Raw genomic sequence first — 11815 nt, 5'->3', positions numbered from 1 at the left:
TAGGTTGTAAGCTTATTTTCACTGGCAAGTTTAATTTAATGCTTAGTGATCTTTCAAGCTCAGAAAGGCTGAGCCATATCCCAAAAAAGTTGAAGTTAGTGTCAGCCCATAGTTTAGAGCAGATGTTGGCAAACTTTTCCTGTAAAGAGCCAAATAACAAATATTTTAGTTTTTGTGGTCTATACAGTCTCTTTCTGGGCTATTCATTTATGCCAATAGAGTGTGAAAGCCTCCATAGACAACATATAAACAAATGGGGCTGGCTATGTTCTAATGAAACTTTATTTACAAAAAATGGTGGCAATTGGGTTTGGCTGTTGGTTATAGTTTGGCAATCCCTGGCTCAAGACATAGTGGGGAAGAGTGGGAGGCAGGGGAAGGTGTAACGAAACCAACATGAGTTCGCTTTTTGGTGAGTCAGAAACCGTACCAGGTTGAGTTGTGACACAAAGAAAACTTTTATTTGCAGCAAATAAGGAGATCAAGGGAAATGGCTCCCAAAACTGTGACTCCCAGAGCAAGGGCAGATGGGTTCCTTTTATTTAGGTTCAGGATGAATATTTGGATAGGGAAACCTTGTCATTGGATGTAGAGGCAGGCATAAGGTTGTGCATGCGCCTTAAGGAAACATGCCTATACACACATTGTATGTTATGTAAATGAGGCTTATACTCCTCCTTGGGCATAGATTTTAGTATTATAATGAAGTAAAGGTAGTTATTGGTCATTCTAGAGGTCACTCCATGGTCTGTCTGTCTGTAGACATGAGTCAGGGGTTAAACTCAAACTGGTTTGGGTGCTCTGGGCAGGCTGGAGGCCTTGTCAGGGCAGCCACTATTGCTAGAGGGGTTGTTTTGCTTTCCATCTGCCTGAGTTAAGAGATAAACTGGAAAGAAGAGCTTAAAGAAAAATGTGGGACAAAGGTTGGTGAGTACAAGCAGGTGGGCAGGCCTTGGGGTCTAGTTGGTGACAAAGTGTGGAGAAAAGAAGGAAGCAGAAATATACCTATGAAGAAAGAAATCACACCTCCCAAAAGCAATTTGGTGATTTAAAGGAAGCTTAAGAATGCTGACTTTCATGAAATCATTCCTACTTCTCTATCTGGTTGCCTTCTAATGGGTGACCCTTGGGAAAAGTAAGATGAAGAAAACCTTTTTTTTTTTTTTGGCTTTTACTCTTTTTTTTTTTTAAATTAACATATAATGTATTATTTGTTTCAGAGGTACAGGTCTGTGATTCATCAGTCTTACACAATTCACAGCGCTCACCATAGCACATACTCTCCCCAGTGTCCATCAATGCCCAGCCACCCTCCCATCCCCCTCCACTCCAGCAACAATAAGAGATTCTTAATCTCAGGAAACAAACTGAGGGTTGCTGGAGTGGAGGAAACCTTTTTTTTTAAGTTTTTATTTAAATTCCAGTTGGTTAATGTACAGCATGATATCAGTTTCAGGTGTACAGTATAGTGATTCAGCACCGAAAGAAATATTTTTGAGTTGCAATATAAGGATCTTCATGCCTTTCTCTTTTCCTTCGCATTCTTCTTTGACTCCCCTTCCTTTGTTAGTGACTTGAAACTTCTTCCCCTGTTCCTAGCAGAGCTCATTAATATGAAAGGGTAAATTACTAGTAATAGTTTGGATTATGACTCCTCCTAAGGAATTCGTACTTTAAAAAATAAAATGAAAGAACATGATATTTCCTCTTAAGGAATAGTTTTTTGTTTTTGTTTTTTTGTAATGTATGCAATGGACACACCTCATTTCTGAGCCTCACCCCATCCATAATCCTGTCTGGGGGTGTGGTTCAGAGATTGGGTGGGGACCCTGGTTTCTGTTGCAAATATTACTTGGAAATAAAAACAATGCTTCAGTAATTTCAGTTGTTTTGAAATGATCATGTCAAAATGTCCTTTTTCATCAAAAACATAAGCTTAACTTTCAAACAGTGATTTGATTGGATAACCCCAGTGGAACATACTCCAATAGAAAAAATAACCACATACAAAAAAATATTAAATTTTTTGGTAATCATAGTATTGGTGATAGTGCTGATATGGAATAATTCAAATGAGTTTTTATTTTGTTATTTTTTTAAGTTGACTTTCACAGTAGTTTATTTAAAGAAATGTGAGATCAATGAGATAAAAAATGCCATAGTCCTGAATTTGAATCGGAGGAATCAGTGTAAAACTAATATTCTTTCTTTAAAAAAAAAAAAAAGACATATTTTCAAAAAAGACTTGGAAATAATAATTACCCCAGTATCGATGTGTACCCCATGCATTTGGATTCTGTTCACTAAATACCATTTCTTACCAAGGGATGGCATCTCCTTGGAGAAATGGATAATTCCATGTATGGGGAAAGAAATGTGCAGGATTAGCCAGGAACATCTTGTTAGACCAGATAGTAAGAAAACTGTCAATAATACGTGGATTATTTTTAAAAAGACTCAGGAGACAATTTAAATAAACTACTTAGAAAAGAAGGAACAATTTTAAGCATTAATAAGAATTGAATGCAATTGATTTAATCATAGAGAATATGTTTAAATCCATGGGTTCATAATGGTACTTTAAAACAATGCACACACACACACACAGAGAAATACCCTCAATGCCTCACTGGTTGCCTTTGGAGAATACTAGGAAGCTACCTTATATTAAAAACTGGTAAGTAGAGAGAAAGAATCTAGCATGTATCCTGTTGTTCCTAATGATAGCCAGGTAATTGATAAGAAGTTTCTCTTTATAAGAATGTTTCAGTTAATAAAAAGAAGAAATGGTAGAATTAGATTAGAAAATCACGATTTTTGCAAAATGGATGAGTCAGCAAACTTTTTTTGTAAAAGACCAGATAGCAAATATTTTAGGCTTTGTGGGCCCTATAGTCTCTGTTGCAACTACTCAAGTCTGCAGTGGAGTGTGGAAGCAGGCACTGGCACTATGTAAACAAATGGACATGACTGTGTTTCAGTAAAACTTTATTTATAAAAACAGGGTACACTGGTTGGATTTTGTCCATAGGCTGTAGTTTGCAGACCCCTGATCTAGGTAATGATCATCAGTATCCAATAACATCACAACAAAAAAGACAACCAGGTTTTATGCCTCCTAATGGAGGTACACAGTTCTATCTTGGGGAAAAAAAAAATTTAAACCAGAATCTGATCAAGCATCTAGATTTAATGGCCAATTTTCAGAGAATAAAAGGAACAGAGGAACATACTAGAAAACCCAGAGAGAAGCAATCAGCAAAATCTAGACTCTGGGAAACTCTAGAGGACAACTGATTTCTTAAATAAGCAAAAAAAAATTTTTCAAGAGGAAAAATAATATGGAGGAATAATCTGTAGGTTAAAAATGACTTAAGAAATATATCAACTAGCTTATAATAAGTCCAGGGCCTGTTTCCTTATAGCAGCTCTATATTGCTGGAGAAGGACAAAAGTGCCCCCCATCATTTCAGGATTAATTTATTCAAAAGAAATAACAGTAAAGTACTCAACAAGCAAAAAATCTTGTGAAGAAAATGAAGGAAAACCACAGAACACACCAAAGGTGGATGCAGAGCCCCCTTCAGAAGATGTACCACAGGAGGCAGAAGGAAATCCTCAACCTTTGGAAGGTGTAAGCCAGGAAGCAGAGGGAAAACTTAGAGGAGGGCTGACCCAACCTTGCCAGGGGTTTAAAGAGGAAACCTCAAAAAGTTGAAAATAGAGCAACCCTACAACCCAGCAATTGCATTTCTGGGTATTTATCCCAAAGATACAAATGTAATCTGAAGGGGCACCTACCCCCCAATATTTATAGCAGCAATGTCCACAATAGTCAAACTATGGAAAGAGCCCAGATGTCTATCAACAGATGAATGGATAAAGAAGATGTGGTGTATATATGTAATGGAATATTATGCAGCCATCAAAAAATGAAATTTTGCCATCTGCAATGACGTGGATGGAACTAGAGGGTATTATGCTAAGCGAAATAAGTCAATCAGAGAAAGACAATTATCATATGATCTCACTGATATGTGGAATTTGAGAAACAAGGCAGAGGATCATAGGGGAAGAGAGGAAAAAATGAAACAAGATGAAACCAGAGAGGGAGACAAACCATAAGAGACTCTTAATCATAGGAAACAAACTGAGGGTTGCTGGGGGGGAGAGGGGATAGGAGGAATGGGGTGGTTGGGTGATGGACACTGGGGAGGGATATGTGCTATGGTGAGCGCTGTGTATTGTGTAAGACTGATGAATCACAGACCTGTACCCCTGAAACAAATAATACATTATATGTTAATAATAAAAAAAATAAAAAAAGAGGAAACTCCCATGAGGCATTTGGACCCTGAAGAAAGGATAAGAGGAGTAGCTGAGTTGGAAAAGCTTAGGGAAGAGTAAGAAACAAGTTTGTGATGATGCATTGGAAGCAAAGACATTCATGCAGCTGCCCTTATCCTGTGTGATTTAGGCCTTGAATTCTTTTTTGTCTGATATTAAAATCTGGCCCCTGCTTTCTTTCTGTTAGTATTTTCTGATGTATCTTTGACCTTTGTTTGACTTTTAATCATCTGGTAGAATTTTGTTTTAGATCATTTCCTTGTTACTAGCATCTGACTGGATTCTGTATTTTACCCATTATACAGGTCTGTTTAATTGGAAAATTACACATATATGCATAAAAATATATTCATTTTATACTGTAAAGTAAAACATAACAGGTTACAAAGCAGTATATTTAGTATCAGCTCACATACGTAGGATTAAATCCCAAATTGTATGTATGCATGGGTGTGTGTATACATACATACATACATATATCAAAACTTAACTGCTTATTTCTGTGAGGTGTGAGCTTTTTTCTTTTTGCTTATATATATTTTTTCATGGATACATGTCATGTCACACACAAAGAATTAAATTTTTATAATTAAGAGTCAAATAATTTGCGACCAGCTTCTAAGGGTAATGGGGGCACCTAGATTCTTCACAGAATAATTATAAAAACATGTAAACCTCAAATTACCTCTAGATCTCTTAGCCAGGGGAATAAATCTGGTAATTATTACAGATTAAAAAAATATCAAATAATTTCTGTGGGCAAATGTGGTTGTTTTCCTATAAAGATAGTCACCCATAATTTCTCTGGTTCTTTTTTTTTTTTTTTTAAAGATTTTATTTATTTATTTGAGAGAGAGAGTGAGAGAGAGAAAGAGCACAAGAGGGGCGAGCGGGGGAGGGAGAAGCAGACTCCCTGCCGAGCAGGGAGCCCGATGTGGGACTCCATCCAGGGACTCCAGGATCATGACCTGAGCCGAAGGCAGTCGCTTAACCAACTGAGCCACCCAGGCACCCGATTTTCTCTGGTTCTTAAACAATAATGTCCTCCTCCTTTTAAGAGATGGGGTCCATTCCCCTCCTTTTGAACCTGGATTAATTCTGACTTACTTTGACCAGCAGAATATGGCAGAAATGACATTGTCCCGGGTCTGAGTCTTAGGAGGCTTGGCATCATCTGCTTTCGCTGTCATGGGGTTCTGAGCCATCAGGTAAAGAGATACAGCTACCCTCCTGGATTGAACACACAGAGGGAGAGAGAGAGAGAGGTCCCAGCCTTGTAGACATTCTCATCAAGACTTTCACCTTGAGAGTAAAGCCTTGGTTATTTCCAGTCCAGTCAAGATGCCCGCTGAATAGAGCTGCATGAACCATGAGAAGAATCCCAACCAACCTTAGCTTCTTAGCTTACTATGGAATTAACCTTCATGATTGAAATCCTTCTCAAACTTTCAGGTCAAGTTCAAAGTCTGTCTCCCTGTGTAGCATTCCTGGATGCTCCCTAACTAAATAATAATTGTAAGTATAACAAACATGATAATGAAATGCAGAGAGTTTTCATGCCTTTATGTTTTATCTTCTGATTATTCATGGGTTTTTCTTTCTTTGGAGATTGAAATCTGCAGCGAGTGGTCAAAACTGTCTTGATTTTTGTAGCTCCAGATTGCCTAGCAGATTATGTGTTGTATGTTGATCCTCAATGAATATTTATTAAATTATAGCTGTTTCACCTTCAGAGCCCCCCGGAATTGAGAAGCAGCCATAGCCTGGTTCTAATGTGGAATAAAAAGCCCTCAAAAGGCTTTACACTCTATTTTATCAGAATGAAGCACTACCATCCTCATATTCCTCTTCTTGTAAACTAGAAGTGTCAAGGACCTGCTAAATATCTTGGGTGCTTCCTTATTTTTTGCCTCCCATCCTACCTCTGGGGATTTGGCTCATTGGCACTGCTTGCTTATAAGGTCATGTCAGAAAACTCCCTCAAACATGGGTCAAACCAAAAAGTATTTTTTTTACACATTCTTTGATCTCATCTTTCTGCCAATTTATTGCAACTAAACTGGGAGCTGTGAAACTCTCTTTTCTACACTTTCCATTTTTGTTCCTTCTCTTTTATTTAAGAAAACATGGGTGATTGCCATTCTATAGCTCTTTTTCCTTGGAGTTCTAAGGTTTTGCATTTCATCGTTCACTGCAGATTTTAGTATAAAAAGGTAAAATTTGTTTTTTTCTGAGCTTTCTGAATGTTTCTGATTGTAACATAATAGACCAGTAATTAAATACTGATTTAGGGAATAATTTTCTTTTGTCCCATTTCATCATCAAGGGAAGAAAACAGTCCTAGCCATCAATCCGTGGGGCTGTATGGTGCTAATATAAGGTTTTGATTAGAAACTTTTCATCCACCATTCTCAAACCATTTTATCAGCCCTTGGAATTTTCTCTTAACTTTGCCAAGGCTTCCCAGGGGAATCGCTGCCATGTGTAACAGCTTGGAGACAAACAGGATAATGCTGCACACCTCAGGGTTTCCTCACATCGTCGTGTGTGCACTCCTTACAGCCTTTGGGTCCAGGTAAAACACTGGCACTGGTGGCTGGTTTGAAACAGCCTTCCACACATCTGCTGAGGACACTGACTATGGCAGAGAAAGTGACCCTCTCCAAGTTTTATTTGAGTCATAAAAATTCATGCTGTGCACCACCTCTTTAAGAATCTGTGCCATTAAATGTGGCTAGATCCAGAGTACACTCTAGAGGAAGCCAGAAAGGACATTAAAATGCTTAGTCTATGACACACTTCCTTATTTTTGTCATTTTGACATTTATGTGTTGATTCATTAGGGATTTTTAAGAGAAGACCCTTTTCGGCAAGAAGTTTTCCCCAGATCTCCATAAGAATCAACAGTTTACAATCAAACCGCTGTCTGGTTTGCATTTAGACTGAGCTGGACCACCTGCTGGCTGTTAACCTCTGAAAGGTTATTATGATACAATTGTTGTTGTTGTTTGTTTAAAAAGTTTCAGAGCTCAAGGAAAATATTAGTAATGAGTTACTTAACCTGCAGTGTTTACTGTTCCCACTCAACTTGCGGATGGTGTTCCAGTGGCCAGCAAGAGGGAGGGCTCATCTGAGGCCAACACTATTTTGCACTTGTTTTGGAGATGAACCATAAAAATAGGCTTGGCAATGAGGAGGACTGCCCTTGTGGGAGGAGGGGGGAAAGCAGCATTACTATAGCCTTTTAAAAGGAAACACAACCATTTCTGATGACTGAGGTTGTGAGGCACAATCCCAACATAACCCTTAGTTCAGTACACAGTAAACTGTGAGGCTGTAATCAGGAGAGCAGTATATCTTTTGAGCACGTGTGGTTTAGCCTCTGCGTTTTTGAGGCTTGCTCACCGTCTGCTTTCTTCACTTATATGCACACCCCTCTGACTAATGGGAATGATGGATGCAAATTCTCTCAAATGGCCGTGTAGGTACCATTTTCTAGGCCCTGTAAAAATCCAATCCCTGGACATCCTTACACAGGCTCTGATTAAAAAATGGCCTGCCTCTCCTCAAGACTGGGGGCCCAAGAGCATGAGCATCATTTGCAGAGGTAGGGACGTCTCTGTATGAGTGCATCGGGACTTTTTTTCTGGTTATGGGTATTATGGACAGAGAGGACAGGGACTTGCTAGAATATATGTTCCATGAGGATCAGGATTTTTTCTGTTTCATTCCCTTCTTCATCCCCAGTGCCTAGAATAGTGACCAGCACATGGTGAAAACCTACTAAATACTTAGTGAAAGGCGGCAGAAAGAATGAATAAATATCTTTTCTTTCTGTTTTCTGTTCACCTTTTTATTTATCCCGTACATAATAATGAATAATGGTCAGTAAGTATGGTTGGCTCTCAGCACTCATATCACAAAACTGCCAAAACTCTTTCTGGCCATGAATTTCAGAACACTGAAGATGAAGATTTAGGCAAGATAGCATTCAGGGACTGACTTGAGATGATTTGTGAGGCAGAATAGGATGAGAGAAAGAATTCAGTCTTTGGCTACAGACAGACTTGAGCTTGGAGCTGAAATAGATCTCTTTCTTGCTCTGTGACCTTGAATAAATTAGCCTCTCTGATTCTGAGTTTCTTTATGTAAAATGGGAATAGTGATAGAGATCCTATAGGTTTTTGTATTATAGATTATATAGGTAAAACCTGGTATGGAATAGAGGGGGCAGTAAATGATTATTGTTTTTATTTATTTTTTTATTTTATTCATTTTTCTTTAAGTTTTTATTTAAATTCTAGTCAGTTAGCATACAGTGTAAGGGTAGTTTCAGGTATACAGTTTAGTGATTCAACACTTATATACAACCCCCGGTGCTTATCTTAACTAGTGCACTCCTGATTATTGTTAATATTTAGATATTAGCGTTACTATACTATCAATACTGTCACAGTACTATTATAATAATACACTGTCAATACTATTATAATACACTAACTGACCATCAAGGAATGAATTCCTTGTGCACCACAATATTTTGTGTCAAATTGTCCAGGCTTTAACAGGTTCTAGTACTATGTCCACCAGCAGCCTGTTTTATAACCCAGGAAAAGTCATTTAACTTTTGAGCCTCACTTTTCTCACCTGTAAAATGAGGGAAATAATTATGCTGATTCTATCTGGTAGGGAGCATTCAAGAAAGTAGAGCTATGAGAATAAGTCTTTTATTAGCAAAAATCTTTTATAACCCTGGAATAATTAATGTGAAGCTCCTTGGTCAGCTGTTAAATATCATACAAATATCAGTTCAGTTTGTTTCAGCTCAACACATGCTTATTGAGTATCTACTATGTGCCAGGTACTGTGCTGAGTATAGTTAGGTAAAATAAGACACAATTCCTGGTTCTGAGGAGCTTTTAATCTGGTGAAGAAGTTGTTCACATGAACAGAGCAGTTACTCCTGCGATGGTGAAGTTAATGGTTTTTCATTTTGCTCATTTGTTGGCACCTTAAGATGTTGGAATACCTGTTATAGGATTTTTCCCCTTCTCTTGCCTTGGTACAGAGCTTTGGTAGCAGCTTATGCTGCCTTATCTCTGATTGCCTTGGAACCATTAAAGGAGACTCATGAAGTCAGTGCCTACATCATCTCATGTCTTTGCTCTGGAGAGTGGCAGTGAATTGCGGTCTCCTCTTGGAAATGTCCCAGTAGTCTTAGCATCCACCATGAAGTTGTGGAGAGGCTGCTCAGAGGGAAGTCCTGTGTAGCTTATGATGAATGGATGAAGAATGTCTTGGGGGAAGGAGTCCATGTCTTCTCCGTATATACAAATTCAACACCAAGCACATGGTGTACCACTTGGAAGGTACTGAATGAATGAATGATATAAACTGAACTGACCCAATCTCTCTGGAATTCTCTTCCTTCCAAACCTTTCTACTTGGCTCCTAGAATCTCCCTTTTGGGATAAATTCTTTCTTACACATTCTCCATCTCTTCCATAGACTGGAATCTACATCCTAGTTAGCTAAAAACCTGGCTTTCCCCTAAGCAGATGGCTTCTTCTGCAGCTAGTTTTCACCACTCCACATGACATGACTCCAGTCTAGGGGATACTATTAGCATCTTCTTGAGTCCTTCAGGGTCCCTTTTAGACTATGATCTTGCCATTATTATATATAATCACTTTTCTTCCTTTGAGACTCATGCCATCCAATTTACTCTCCTCTGCCTCTCCTTATTATACATTTTCACCTTCTGTGTCATTCCTTTTTTATCAGTGAAGACAGTGGCATCTGACTAAATCTTCCTCTCTATCCCTGGATCCATCATCCCAGGTGAAGATACCATCCACTTGATGACCCAGTAACCCCCCTAACCACGAATTTCCTTTATTGCTTCAGTTCCTTGTTTTAGCTTCCACTTGGTTTTATTTACCTACTGCCATGGCTGCCCTCTAGATTTTGGTGTCCTACTCATATTGGCCCCATGCTCCAATTTCAGCCACTCCTTTGAAAGCTTCTCTAATTCCTGGGGCTCATTATCCTTTTATCACATATGCCAAGTAATACTCCCAACCATCGGTTCTTGATCCACTGTCTTTTCCATGCCAGGCTGCTGAGTAGATGGTGCTGCTAAAATTCAAGGTCTCCAGTCTTGATATGCTTAGCAGTTTTTTTTTTTTTTTTCTGTTTTCCCAGTCAACTCTTTCTCTTTATCCTGTTTTTCATGACAGCTATGACAAATCTCCTCTACCATGTTTACCTGTGTTGGCCAACCATCTTCTCATTTATCTTGAGTCCTACAGCTCCCTGCATCCAAACTTTTCTACCTGCAACCATGCTTGTCTTGCCCCCACCAATCCTTCTTTACTGCTGCCAGAGAAATACTTATTTCTAAAGTTTAAATATGATCACACGGCTCTGTCTAATGCCCTATTTCCCCTTATGCCTCTGGAGAATTTCCAGGTTTCTTTCTTTTTTTTTTTTAAGATTTTATTTATTTAATTGAGAGACAGCAAATGAGAGCAAATGAGAGAGAGCACAAGCAGGGGGAGGGGCAGAGGGAGAAGCAGGCTCCTTGCTGAGCAGGGAGCCCAGTGTGGGGCTCGATCCCAGGACCCTGGGATTATGACATGAGCCGAAGGCAGATGCTTAACCAACTGAGCCATCCAGGTGCCCCTCCAGGTTTCTTTATAAGGCTTAAAATGGTTCTTAATGATCTAGTTCTGATTTGCTTCATAGCTTCATTTATGACTACCCCACTATCCCCAGTCAGCCTCTACTTTCCAGCTGCACACACTTTTTGAAATTTTGTGCATTTTTTTTTTTACCCCCGGCCTTTGTACATGATATGCCTTCTGCCTAGAATTCTCTCTTCTACCCCTCACCATGCTTGTCCAGCTAACTCCTACTCATATTTAGTGTTCCATCTTCCTTGAGAAAGCTGCCTTGATGGCACCAAGCCCCCAAATGTTAATTGCTTTTCATTTGTTCTTCTGTTCCTGGTTTCAGAACTTATTACTGTGTATTTTAATTATCTGCTTGACTATAAAATATAGTAAGATCCTTGAAGGCAGGGGTTGTTAGTTATCTCCTGAGCACCTAGAAGAGCACCTGCTACATGGCAGACACTGAAAAAATATTTGCAGAATTAATACTGCGTGAGCAAGATAATGTCTTAGCTGAATCTTAAAAGATTGCAACTTGAAAGGCAACAACATGAACTATCAGAAGGGCATGGCTGACAGTAGGAATTAAGTGGGCAAGATAACTCATGGTATAATGTCTCAGGAGAGGACACAAATATGGTGAGATGGATGGGTAGGAGCCTAGAGAGTTTTTGATATTTATAAGATTTGAGCTTCTGGATGTCACTGAGCAAAATTTAACAATCATTTCAGTGAACCAACAACAGATGGTTGACTGGATTGATGAGTTGTCTAATTAATTGGTCAGTTCAGTG

The 11815-nt window shown here is 38.8% G+C and overlaps 1 pseudogene; it reads left to right on the top strand.

Moving 5' to 3' along the window:
• The first annotated feature begins 396 nt into the window (after positions 1 to 396).
• On the top strand, positions 397 to 4484 carry LOC118007551 (annotated as a pseudogene).
• The last annotated feature ends 7331 nt before the right edge of the window (positions 4485 to 11815 follow it).

This window comes from Mirounga leonina, unplaced genomic scaffold, assembly GCF_011800145.1.
Source record: "Mirounga leonina isolate KUSES-001 unplaced genomic scaffold, KU_Mleo_1.0 Mir_125, whole genome shotgun sequence".
NCBI lineage: Eukaryota > Metazoa > Chordata > Mammalia > Carnivora > Phocidae > Mirounga > Mirounga leonina.
This window is presented reverse-complemented; position numbering and strand designations above follow the sequence as displayed.